At 35.0% G+C, this 12,197-nt stretch overlaps 1 non-coding gene across 1 annotated transcript; it reads right to left on the bottom strand.

Annotated features, from left to right (window-relative positions):
- Nucleotides 1–4,679: 4,679 nt before the first annotated feature.
- On the bottom strand, nucleotides 4,680–4,786 carry LOC131178079 (small nucleolar RNA R71). Its single transcript, XR_009147210.1, has one exon. It is a non-coding gene; the product is annotated as a small nucleolar RNA R71 (small nucleolar RNA).
- Between the last annotated feature and the right edge of the window lie 7,411 nt (nucleotides 4,787–12,197).

A 12,197-nucleotide genomic window follows, 5' to 3' on the forward strand; every position in this document is an offset into this window, starting at 1 on the left:
AAGAAGACAACATTTTATTTTCTTTTCATTTTTGTTATTATTTAAGTGTAATTATCCCCAAAATAAATAAATTACAAATTAAAATAATTTTTGTCTCATGCTTGCATCACTTAAGTGATGTCATTAAGTTTGATTTTTAATTTCTTTTCTCTTCTTTCCATAAACTCTTCACTTTAAAATCTAATTTTTATAAATTTGATTTCTCATATATTAATGGACATTTAGGCCAACAATCACCTCTAAGAGTGAATTGACCCATTTGCCCCTCGCTGGTTTGATCCGATTTACCAATAATTCAGTATTTCTTCCAAAACCCTGATCTAATTATTTGACCTACTTATCAACTCTTTTCTGTGATTTTCTCTTTTCCACTAGCTTCGCAATAATTCTTAGGACTGCGGTGTCATAATGTCGCGTTCAAAATTAGGGTTGGAACTGACCTCGCAGACACTTCCCGGTAGGGTCATCCATCGCTGTGACCCTCGGCTCCTTTAACCTTTTATATTCTATTTTTCTTATTTGTATTTCACCTTATGGTAATTGCTATTAATTTTTGTTCAGGGCTTTTCTAGATGATATAAGCATATGTCTAGACATCCTGACTGTCCAGACAAACACCGGTCATTGAAACAACAGAATGCATAGACTACTTAATATAAGGGTGTTACAGTTTAGTTGAATTTAAACTTACATCCTAGCTTAGATAAGTTGAAACATATGATTGGTATGTTGAATTGCATTTGATTGTATGAAGTTGGGATTATGTGGAAGTTAGGGTTTGGAAATTGGGGAATTTTGTGCTATGGTATGAAATTTAATGTTGTTAAGGTCAAATATTGACCAATTAATGTGCATTGATGGTGAAATGAAGTGTTTGGTGAGATGAGTAAATGATTTGGAAGTGTACTTGTTGTGCTAAAATTTTGGACCCTTGAGTCTAGTAAGTTTGAATGGCTATAAGTAGAGCTACATAGTTCCAATTGGTGTGAGGCCAATTGGAGATTAAACCTTAGACATAATTCTAGAAATGTCATGAAGGAAGCCTGCCCAAAAACGGACCATAGCTTGCCCTAAAATCGGCTTGAATCTAGATGTGGTATTCTGGACCTAGACAAAATGACCATTTGAACAGTGCTTAGTCATTTGAATAGTGCTCAGTAATTTGAGCATAAATCACTCTAGAAAACCCCAATTGACCTGATTCTTAAACCTTTGAACTCTTGAAATGTAGGATAACATTTATTATGAAGAACTCAGAGCCCAGTTATGAACCAAACCCAATCAATTTGCTAGACCAAGTTAGTCCAGTAAACCTGACTAGAACCAAACTTGACTTAGAAATCCAAAGTTTCAGGATACTCGACCAGTTGTGATGAAAATGCCATAACTCACTCTATAAAATTGGAAATGTAGTGATTCAAAAGCCAAAATCCTCATAAGACCTAAAACTACAACTTTGATGTTTTGGCCAGAACCCAGATCCTAAAGGAACTTAAGGAAATTGTTAGGACAAGTCAGGAACTCCAATTCTATAATTCCTACATTTGGAGTAATTGGTCATTTAAAACCCAAATAGTAAATGAATCATAACTCCCAGTAGAAAACTCCAATTAGGATGAGCCAAACTGATTTGAAAACTTTAGAAATAGAGTTATAATTTTGGTTTGAAACTCTACTCAAATTCTTAGTGTAAGGACCTCAAATGTGAATTGTGAAGACTGACATGAACCTGAAATCTTGAATGTACAGGGTTTATGAGTCCAAGTTGATTAAATTGTCATAACTCAACCCACATAACTTGAAACTTAGTGATTCTTGAACCTGTGCAACCATAAGACATAAGGGAACAACTCATATGATGAACATTACGCAAAAATATTGATGTAGCTTGTTAAAATGGCTGGACAAAGTTGAGTTCCAGAATCTGTCATGTTCTGGAACAGGAATTGGTTAGTGGACTAGTCTTAGTAAATTGACCATATTTTGAGCTACAAAACCTCAAATTGAATAATTCAAAAAGGAAATTAAAGTTAACACATAAAGGAACAACTTCTATGAAGGAAGTATGGCCAAAAGGACTATGCATCTTGGCCAGATTGCTAGGGGATTTTAAGGCACAAAATCTGGAATTCATGAAATGTTTAAGAATGACTTAAAATGTGAAATGTATATGATAAGTGCATAATTTATTAATTTTACTCCTATCACATTTAGTGTTTTTAGTGTGTTTTTATGTTTACTTCAGTTGGTTAAGTATATTTATCATTTAGGCATATGTTTAGATAGTTGTTAGAATAATTTTGTTAAATGGAGAAATTTTCAGCATTTAACCTTTGCTGTATTTTTCAGGTGTTTTTAAAGTTGTGGATCTCCAAATTGAGTGTTGTTTAATCCATTGAAAAGCTAAGATAGAGCACTATAAATGATAAAGAGGGACCAAAGGCCAAATCAGTCTCCAAGGTTGACAAAATGAGCTATGGATCCATTATAAAAGCTCAGACTTGATGTGTCACGACCAGTTTCGGTATTTACTTTATATATGGAGTTTCGGAGGTCCAAATGAAGAAAGCCTAGGGCCAATTGAACCTTAAGAGCCACCTCTACAATTGTTGTGAAGGGCTGGAAGCAAGATAAGGCCATTTTAATTGTAAAAAATGGCAATGAAGTTGTTACTATGGGCTAGATACCCTGTCAGACTCAATCATGGTTTTTGGGCCATAACATGGGTTGTAGAGCTCGAATTTCGCCAAATGAGTACCATTGGAAAGCTAAGAAATAGGGCTATAACTTTCCTGAAGAGGGCAGAGACCGATTTGGAAAGAAAGTCACTGAAAATCAGCCTTGATTTCAGAGACGTGAATACAGGCTGAAAATTTATCCTTTGAATTTTAAAACTTTTCCTAGTTTGGTTCCTATCTTTGGGATTAGGTTTTTTTTATTATAAATGCGTCTTTGGGCAGCAGCAAAAACACACCATTCAGCAGCCTCTCAATCTCAAAAATACCTTCATTTTCCATTCATTTTTTTTAGATTTCTTTAATTTTCTGTAAGCCATGAACATGAGTGACTAAGTTTTTTAATTCAGTTCAAGGGATTCAAGTTTTTATGTGTGATTTGTGAGACTAGGTTCTTAATTTAATTTATGTCTTTTTGAATATCTATTGTTTTCTGATTTTAATTGTTTTTTATCTACTGAATGATTTGCTAAAAAGGCCTATTAGTTAATTGTTTGATTTGATCAATTGCTAGTTCATCTTCATAATCCATAATTGTTGTGTAAGATTGAACATGAGTAGCAATTAGGTTTTATTGATTATGATCCAAATTTTTAATAATAATCTAAGGAAACAATAGGATGAATTAAATGGTTTATGCTTTATAAATCGTTGTTCAGCTTAACTACTTCCTGTTCTTAAAGCAATTATTAATTTGATGAGGATTGCTTAATACCAATTCAGTTAATAATTAGAGTCAATAAGAGTGCAGGGCTCGAATTGATGAGTATAGGGAAAATAGGAGTTTTACCTTGCTGTTTGGTAAATCTACATTAAGTATTCAATAAGAGATAATTGTATTTCTTTTTTCTATGATCGAATCAATGCATTGGAATGTGAATTACCTTGGACTGAAGTCAGTTTAATTTGAGAGTTTCATATTTAATTTTAGTTCTTAATTTCTGATTTCTTCTTTGGATTGTGAATTACCCCCCCCCCCCCACCTTTGTTTTTTTTTTTCCATTACACAAAATTTAGTAATTCAGTCTTTAGGGTTTGACCTAGACTTACCACTTATTGCAGAAAATATTTTATTACTGGTAATATCAGTTAATTTAATTTCTGGTGGAATCAACAACCATCAAGAATTTTGGCACCGTTGTCGAGGACTGAAATTTATTGGATTTTGTGTTTTTTTTGTTAAGGTATTGTGTTATTAATTTTTTTTGTGAAGTGTTGCTATTTTTAGGTTTTTGGAAAAAATTACAGTGTTAATATTCATCGGCAGATTTTTGATTGAATTTGGAGGGCGGCCTATATCTATTTTGAAGGAAACAATGTTCTGATCAAGACCAATAAATAAAATTTATTGGCCCCACCCTCTCGATGCCAAATTCGATTGTTTTCTAGGGTTTTGAGGCATTTTTCTATTTTTACTTTGATTTCTTTGATTTCTTTGATCCAGAAGTAGAAAAAACAGCTAAATGGTTGAGAAAATTGGCTAAGCAAACTAGGTAGATTTCGAGTACATCTGAAGGAGTCCATATTCCAAGGGATTTAAATTTGGTTTCGGATTTGGATTCAAATTTTGAAAATGAATCCATAGCTACTAGGACTTTGAAAGAGTTGGCTGCTCCTGATCTAAACCAACAGCCTTTGTGTATTCAATACCCTACTTTAAATGTTGCTTTTGAGTTAAAATCTAGACTAATCCATTTGTTGCCTAAATTTCATGGTCTTGCAGGTGAGGATCCACATAAGCATCTAAAGGAATTTCATGTTGTGTGTTCCAGCATGAATCCTCAAGGACTTTCAGAGGATCAAATCAAGCTTTGAGCTTTTCCCTTCTCACTGGAAGGCACAACTAAGGATTGGTTGTATTACCTTCCTTTCGGATCTGTCAACTAATGGAATGGGATGAAGCAGATATTTCTGGAGAAGTATTTTCCTACTTCCCGTGCTGCTAACATAAGAAAAGAAATTTGTGACATCCAGCAGTATAATGGAGAGAGCTTATATGAGTATTAGGAGAAATTTAAGAAGCTGTGTGCAAGCTGTCCCCATCATCAAATAAGTGAGCAGTTTTTGATTCAGTGTTTCTATGAGGGACTTCTACCAATGGACTGTAGTATGATAGATGTTGCTAGTGGAGGAGCTTTGGTTGACAAGACACTAGAAGAGGCAAGGAGGCTGATTGCTATCATGGCAGCAAATTCTCAGCAGTTTGGAATGAGAATGGATCACACACCTATGAAGGTTAATGAGGTAAGTACATCTAACCTTGAGAAACAAATTTCTGATTTAACTTCTTTGGTGAGGCAGTTGCCTGTAGGGAACATACAAACTGTTAAGGTATATGGAATTTGTTTAGGTTCGTGTCATGCTACTGACATGTGTCCTACATTACAAGAGGATGAATCAATGCAACATGCTAATGTAGTAGGACATTATGGATAGCCACAATGCATGTATGATCCCTATTCGAATACTTATAATCCAGGATGGCGAGATCATCCCAATCTGAGTTATGAGAATCAACCGGTGCAAAATCGATACCAGCAACAAAGACCACAAGTGAATCAACCACCTCCACCTCCGCCTCCCTTAAATCAAGGAATGTCACTTGATGAAATTATTAAGGCTTTAGCTAACAACACACAACAGTTTCAATAGAAGACTAGAAATAGCATTCAAAACATAGATAGGCAGATTGGTGAGTTAGCCTCATCTGTGAGTAAGTTGGAAGCTCAAGGTTCTAGAAAGCTTCCATCACAAACAGTCATGAACCCGAGAGAAAATGCAAGTGCAATACTATTGCGGAGTGGGAAAGAAGTTGATAATCAGACTTCACATGAGTCAACAAAAAAGAAAAAGCAAGGAGAAAAAGAGTCTGAAATTCTTGAAGTTAAGGTAAATACTGAACCTAAACTGAATAAGGTTAATAATTATGTTTTTCCTCCATTCCCCGCAGGTTGGCTAAGACGAAGAAAGAAGAACAAGAGAAATAAATTTTGGAGACTTTCAGGAAGGTAGAGGTCAATATACCTTTACTGGATGCAATCAAACAAGTTCCTAAGTATGCTAAATTCCTTAAGGAATTATGCACTACAAAGTGCAAGTTGAGGAATAATGAGAAGATTAGTGTGGGGGAAAATGTGTCAGCATTAATTCAGCAAAAATTACCTCCAAAGTGTAAGGATCCAATTTCATTTTCTATTCCCTGCAGAATAGGTGATTCTAAATTTGAACGTGCAATGGCAGATTTAGGAGCATCTGTTAATGTCATGTCATATTCAGTTTTCCAAACTTTGAATTTGGGTCCTTTGAAAGAAACCAGTGTCATTATTCAGTTAGCTGATCGTTCTAATGCTTACCCATTGGGAGTAGTTGAGGATGTGTTAGTGCAGGTTGGAGGATTGATTTTTCCTGCAGATTTTTACATTCTGGATATGGAGGATAGTGTTCCCACATCAAAGTCAGCTTTGATTTTATTTGGAAGAGCTTTCTAAAAACTGCCAAGACAACAATTGATGTGGATGATGTACCTTAACTATGGAGTTTGATGGAGAGACTGTCAAACTTAATATCTTTGATGCTATGAAGTATCTTGCTGATGATCATTCTGTCTTTTCTATTGATGTTGTTGATATAATTGTGCAGGATGTTTTTGAGTTAAGCATGGAGGATGAGTTAGAAGTGGTGATTAGTCAAGGAATTCAAGAAATCAGTACCAATCCACCATTAAGTGTAGAGGTTCAAGAGGCAGTAATGGCATTGCAGTCATTACCTCCTATTCTAAAAAGGTATGGAGTATCAAAGATTGACTTACCTGTATCTCACACAAAATTATTACCTTCTGTGGTGCAGGCACCAGTTCTTGAACTCAAGCGTTTACCTGAGCATTTGAAGTATGTTTATGTGGGAGACAATGAGACACTTCCAGTTATCATTTCAAGTAATTTAACAAAGATTTAAGAAGACAGATTGATTAGGGTTCTGAGAGAACACAAGGAAACAATTGGATGGACAATAGCTGACATCAAAGGTATAAGTCCATTAGTGTGCATGCACAGGATTTTACTGGAGGATGAGGCTAAACCAAGTAGAGAAGCTCAAAGGAGATTGAACCCACAGATGATGGAGGTTGTGAAGAAGGAGATTTTAAAGCTACTGGATACAGGAGTTATTTACCCAATTTCAGATAACAAATGGGTAAGTCCAGTCCAAGTAGTGCCAAAAAAATCAAGAGTCATTGTGGTAGCAAATCAAGATAATTAACTTGTTCCAACAAGGATTCAGAGTGGATGGCGAATGTGCATAGACTACCGCAAGCTGAATTCAACAACTAGGAAGGACCACTTCCCACTGCCATTCATTGATCAGATGCTTGAGCGGTTAGCAGGTAAGTCTTATTTCTGCTTTCTTGATGGCTTTTCTAGATATAATCAAATTGTGATTGCACTGGAGGATCAGAGAAGACTACCTTCACTTGCCCTTTTGGAACTTTTACTTTTAGAAGGATGCCCTTCGGGCTTTGTAATGCATGCACCTGCCACATTTCAGAGATGCATGATGAGCATATTTTCATATTACATTGATACTTACATTGAGGTGTTCATGGATGATTTTACTGTGTATGGTAATTCATTTGATGCATGTTTACATCATTTAACTTCTATTATTGAGAGACGCATTAAGAAAAATCTTGTTTTAAATTATGAGAAGTGTCATTTTATGGTGGAACAGGGGATTGTTTTGGGTTATGTTGTCTCTAATAGGGGTATTGAGGTGGATAAATCTAAAATTTATCTAATTGCAAACTTACCCAACCCCACAACTATGAGGGAAGTACACTCTTTTCTTGGTCATGCAGGTTTCTATCACAGGTTCATTAAGGATTTCTCTAGCATTGCCTTTGTCTAGACTCTTGCAAACAGATGTTCCTTTTGAGTTCAGTGAAGAGTGCAAGGAGGCTTTTGACAAATTGAAATCTGCATTGGCATTACCCCCTATTATCCAGGCTCCTGATTGGACAATACCATTTGAAATTATGTGTGACGCGAGTAATTATGCAGTGGGAGCAGTTTTAGGGCAGCGTGTTGGGAAGATCTTTCATGTGATTTATTATGCATCCAGAACACTTAATTCAGCTCAGCGCAATTATTCTATAACCGAAAAAGAGTTTTTGGCTATAGTTTTTGCTTTAGATAAATTTCGATCATGTTTGCTTGGTTCTAAAATAATTATCTTTTCTGATCATGCGGCATTGAAGTATCTCTTGGAAAAAAAGGAAGCAAAACCAAGGTTGAGTAGATGGATCCTTCTGCTGCAAGAATTTGATCTTCAAATCAAGGATAAGAAAGTAGCTGAGAACCTAGTAGCAGATCATTTGAGTAGGTTAGTGACACAAGAAGATCCATTTCTTTTACAGGAACTTTTTCCTAATGAGCAGTTATTTAAATTGCAAGGTATGATCCTTTGGTATACTAATTTGGTGAATTATTTGGTTACTAAGGTTGTGCCTTTTGATTTGAGTAGAGCTAAGAAAGAGAAATTGAAAAGTGAGGCTAAGTATTTTGTGTGGCATGACCCGTATGTGTGGAAATTTTGTTCAGATCAAATTATTAGGAGATGTGTTCTTGGTAATGAGATTCAGTCTATTATTGCTTTTTGTCATGCCTATGCATGTGGAGGTCATTTTGGACCCAAGAGAACAGGTAGAAAAATATTATATTGTGGTTTTTACTGGCCCACTATATTTCGCGATTCATAGTTGATTTGCAAAAATTGTGAACAATGTCAAAGAACAGGAAGTTTAACCCGTAGGAATGAGATGATTCAGAATCCAATGCTTATTTGTGAGATTTTTGATATGTGGGGTATTGATTTTATGGGTCCATTTCCTTCTTTTTTTGGCTTTGTTTATATATTACTAACTGTTGATTATGTTTCGAAATGGGTGGAAGCCAAAGCCATCAGGACTGATGATTCTAAAGCTGTTGTAGGTTTTATCAAGTCAAACATTTTTAGCAGGTTTGGAGTTCCTAGAGCTTCAATCAGTGACCGGGGCACACATTTTTGTAATAGAACTGTTGAGACATTGTTGAGGAGATATGTTGTTTTCTATAGAATATCTACAGCTTATCATCCTCAAACAAGTGGGCAAACAGAGGTGTCTAACAGAGAGATCAAGTTTATTTTGGAAAAAATAGTGAAGCCAAGTAGAAAAGATTGGAGCTTTAGACTTGATGATGCTTTGTGGGCTTACAGGACTGCTTATAAGACACCCATAGGTATGCCCCCTACATATTGGTATTTGGTAAATTATGTCACCTTCCTGTTGAGTTAGAACATAAGGCTTATTGGGTTGTTAGACATTGTAATTTGGATTTGGATACCGTTGGGTGGAAAGAAAATTACTGCATCACCCCTATTTGTATAGCCTAGTATATTTCACTATTCCGGTGACCGGTGTCGGTCCGGACAATTAAGGGGACTAGAACCACACTTAAGACAACTAGATAAGTCCTAAGCACAAATAATTAGTAATTGTCAATTAGTTAAGTATAAATAAGAAAAACAGAACAAAAGAGGTTAAAAGAGCCGAGAGTCACAGCGATGGGTGACCTTCTCGGAAAGGATTGCGAAGTCGATCTAAACTCAAATTTCGAACCGTAAAAAGTGACGCTGCGGTCCTTAGGACTATTGCGAACACAGTGGAAAAGAGAAAATCACAAACAAGAAATGTTAAGCCGGTCAAATAATTAAGTCAGGGATCCAGAAGAAATATTAAATTATTTGCAAACTGGGTCGAATCGGCAAGGGGCAATTTGGTTAGTTGACCCCAAGAGCTGACTCCTGACCTAACTGTTAAATAAAATTGGAGAAAAGAAAATTTCGGAATCGGAAATTAAATTAAAGAGCTAATAGAAAATTAAAGGAAAAAGAAAAGAAAATAAAATAGGAGTATGACATCATGCATGACCTAATTACTTTAAATTTGGAAATTATGAAAATTAGAGATAAGTGTGACATAAATAAAGTTAAAATTAAAAAAAAAAAAAAACAAAAAAGTGTTTATCTTCCCTAACTTGCCATCCTCCCTCTCTCAACTCTCCCTCTCCATAAAACTCCATTAAAGCTTGCTTTAAGCTTTTAAACCTCTACTAAACCCTAATTTCTCCCATAACCACTTCATAAAACCTTGTGTTTGGGCTTTGAGAAGAAGATTGAAGAAGCAAAGAAAAAGAAAAAAAAAAAAAAAAGAGAATTGAAGAATTGGACATCAAAGATTGAAGTTAGTCATTTAGACTTGGAATTTGTAGCCTAGTGTTTATGTTTAGTCTAATTAACTTAGAAATATGTTTAAAATGAAATAAAAACAAGTGTGGAGGACTAATCATGGATTTTGGTCAGCTAGGGTTTACTATGGTAATGCATGAATTTGATTGGATTAAAAGTGTAGGCAAGTTTGTATGAATGTGGAGGTGATGTTGATATGCTTAGATTTGGTTAAATGTAACAACTAGTGTAGTTAGGGTTTTGGCACCTAGGGTTTGAAAGAAAAAAATGTGAAAATTTGTTAAATGATGTGTTTGACCTTGTTGGAGTTGAGAAATGGTCATTTGTGACCAATTGATGTATGTTGGAAGTGTTAGAATTAGGTTTAGATTCAGATTGGATGTGGGCAGTATGCAGGCAGCATGACCAAGGTCCCTTTCAGGGACCAAAACTGAACCTTTACAATCCCAATTGGTATGAGGCCAATTGGGAATGGAATTAGACACAGAATGACACATTTTTTATTAAGGAATTATGCCCAAAACGTGACTACAACCTAGTGAACAAATTGACTAAATCCGGATTAGGTAATCTGACCTTTACAAAAATGACCAAATAAACAATGTTTGTTCATTTGACCATAGCTTGGGCTAGGCAGGTCTAAATGACCTGAAATTTTACCAGTGGAAATCTGAAATATAGACCTAAAACTTTCATGAGGAACATAAATCCAAATTGTACCTTTAACTAAGTCATTTAGCCACCTAAATTTGGTAACCTAAAACTGCCAGAACCAGAATTTGCCCAGAAAATCTGGGTTAAGTCCAATCCGGCAGCTATAATTCAAATGGTTATAACTTGAGCTACAAAACTCCAAATGGAGTGATTCAAAAAGGCGAATAAAGTTAAGACAATAAGGAACAATTTCTATGAAGAAAACTTAGCCAAATTCTAACAGCAAATTAACTAATGGAACAGTACAACATAAGACACCAAAACTGAAAAATTTACAAATTTGCCTAAAAGACTTAGAATTTGAGTAAACAACCAAAACCAATAAATTTAGTAACCAAAATGTGGTATGTGGGTGAAGTTGGAATTCCCATACCTATTAAGTCTTAGAAAGTCAACAAATTGACTTGAATAGTATCGTGAATAGTAACCCCGAAATTCAAAATTTAAAGAACGCCAAGTTTAGCATATTAAAGCTAGGTATAAGTGAATTAAAATTTATTTTTGGATTTATAATGAGTTATGATACTGAAACACTATGAAACTGTATATTTCAGTGGAAAAGAATACCGAGAAAGAACCTGAGGGATCGAGTTAAGGCCAAGAGGCGACTCGCTTAAGGTTTGTGCACAACATCAATATGCTTTAAAATTCATTTACAAAGTGCATGAAATGTGTAGTATGCTTTTGCTTTGAATTATTGAAAGTTTATTTGTGTATGTTTGAAATGGAAATAAATGTTTAGTAAATTGTTAAGATAAGTTTTGAAACCACAGTGTCATGACCATATATTTGAACACCTCACTAGCATGACTAGTGGGGGAAATCAGTTTCGAATTTTGATTCCTTCTCTGGCTGAAGTGTTGAGGTGTGTGCTAGTAGAAGAAGAAAAAGAATGGGTTCCCATATATTTGAGCTAGCTAGCCTTATGATGTGACTTCTCCTTAGCCTCTGGCTATTGAGATGATATTTGTTTCGAATGGAATAATATAACTGTGTGTTTTTATGAAATTTATTTTGAGACTTTGAAATAAAATTGTTTGAACTAAAATCTTGTAAATCATGTTTTGTATTGATATCGCAAGTTCAGTTTAATTTTTGAATAAATATGTTTTAAATTCCACATAAAGATTATTTTAGTATATTGTGCACCACTGAGTCTTAGTACTCAGCGATAGCCGTTATTGCTGTCGCAGATATAGAGACTAGAGGAGCAGTAGAGTGAGTTACTAAGGATTGAGGAGCTACCTTCTCTGAAGTCTAACGGGTATATTTTATACCCTGATTGTAAAAACTTTTTTGATGTATGTAACTCTAAGACACCAAAACTGAAAATTTGCAAATTTGCCTAAAAGACTTAGAATTTGAGTAAACAACCAAAACCAACAAATTTAGTGATCAAAATGTGGTATGTGGGTGAAGTTAGAATTCCCATACCTATTAAGCCTTAGAAAGTCAATAAATTGACTT

Source organism: Hevea brasiliensis, chromosome 2 (genome assembly GCF_030052815.1).
Source record: "Hevea brasiliensis isolate MT/VB/25A 57/8 chromosome 2, ASM3005281v1, whole genome shotgun sequence".
Taxonomy (NCBI): domain Eukaryota; kingdom Viridiplantae; phylum Streptophyta; class Magnoliopsida; order Malpighiales; family Euphorbiaceae; genus Hevea; species Hevea brasiliensis.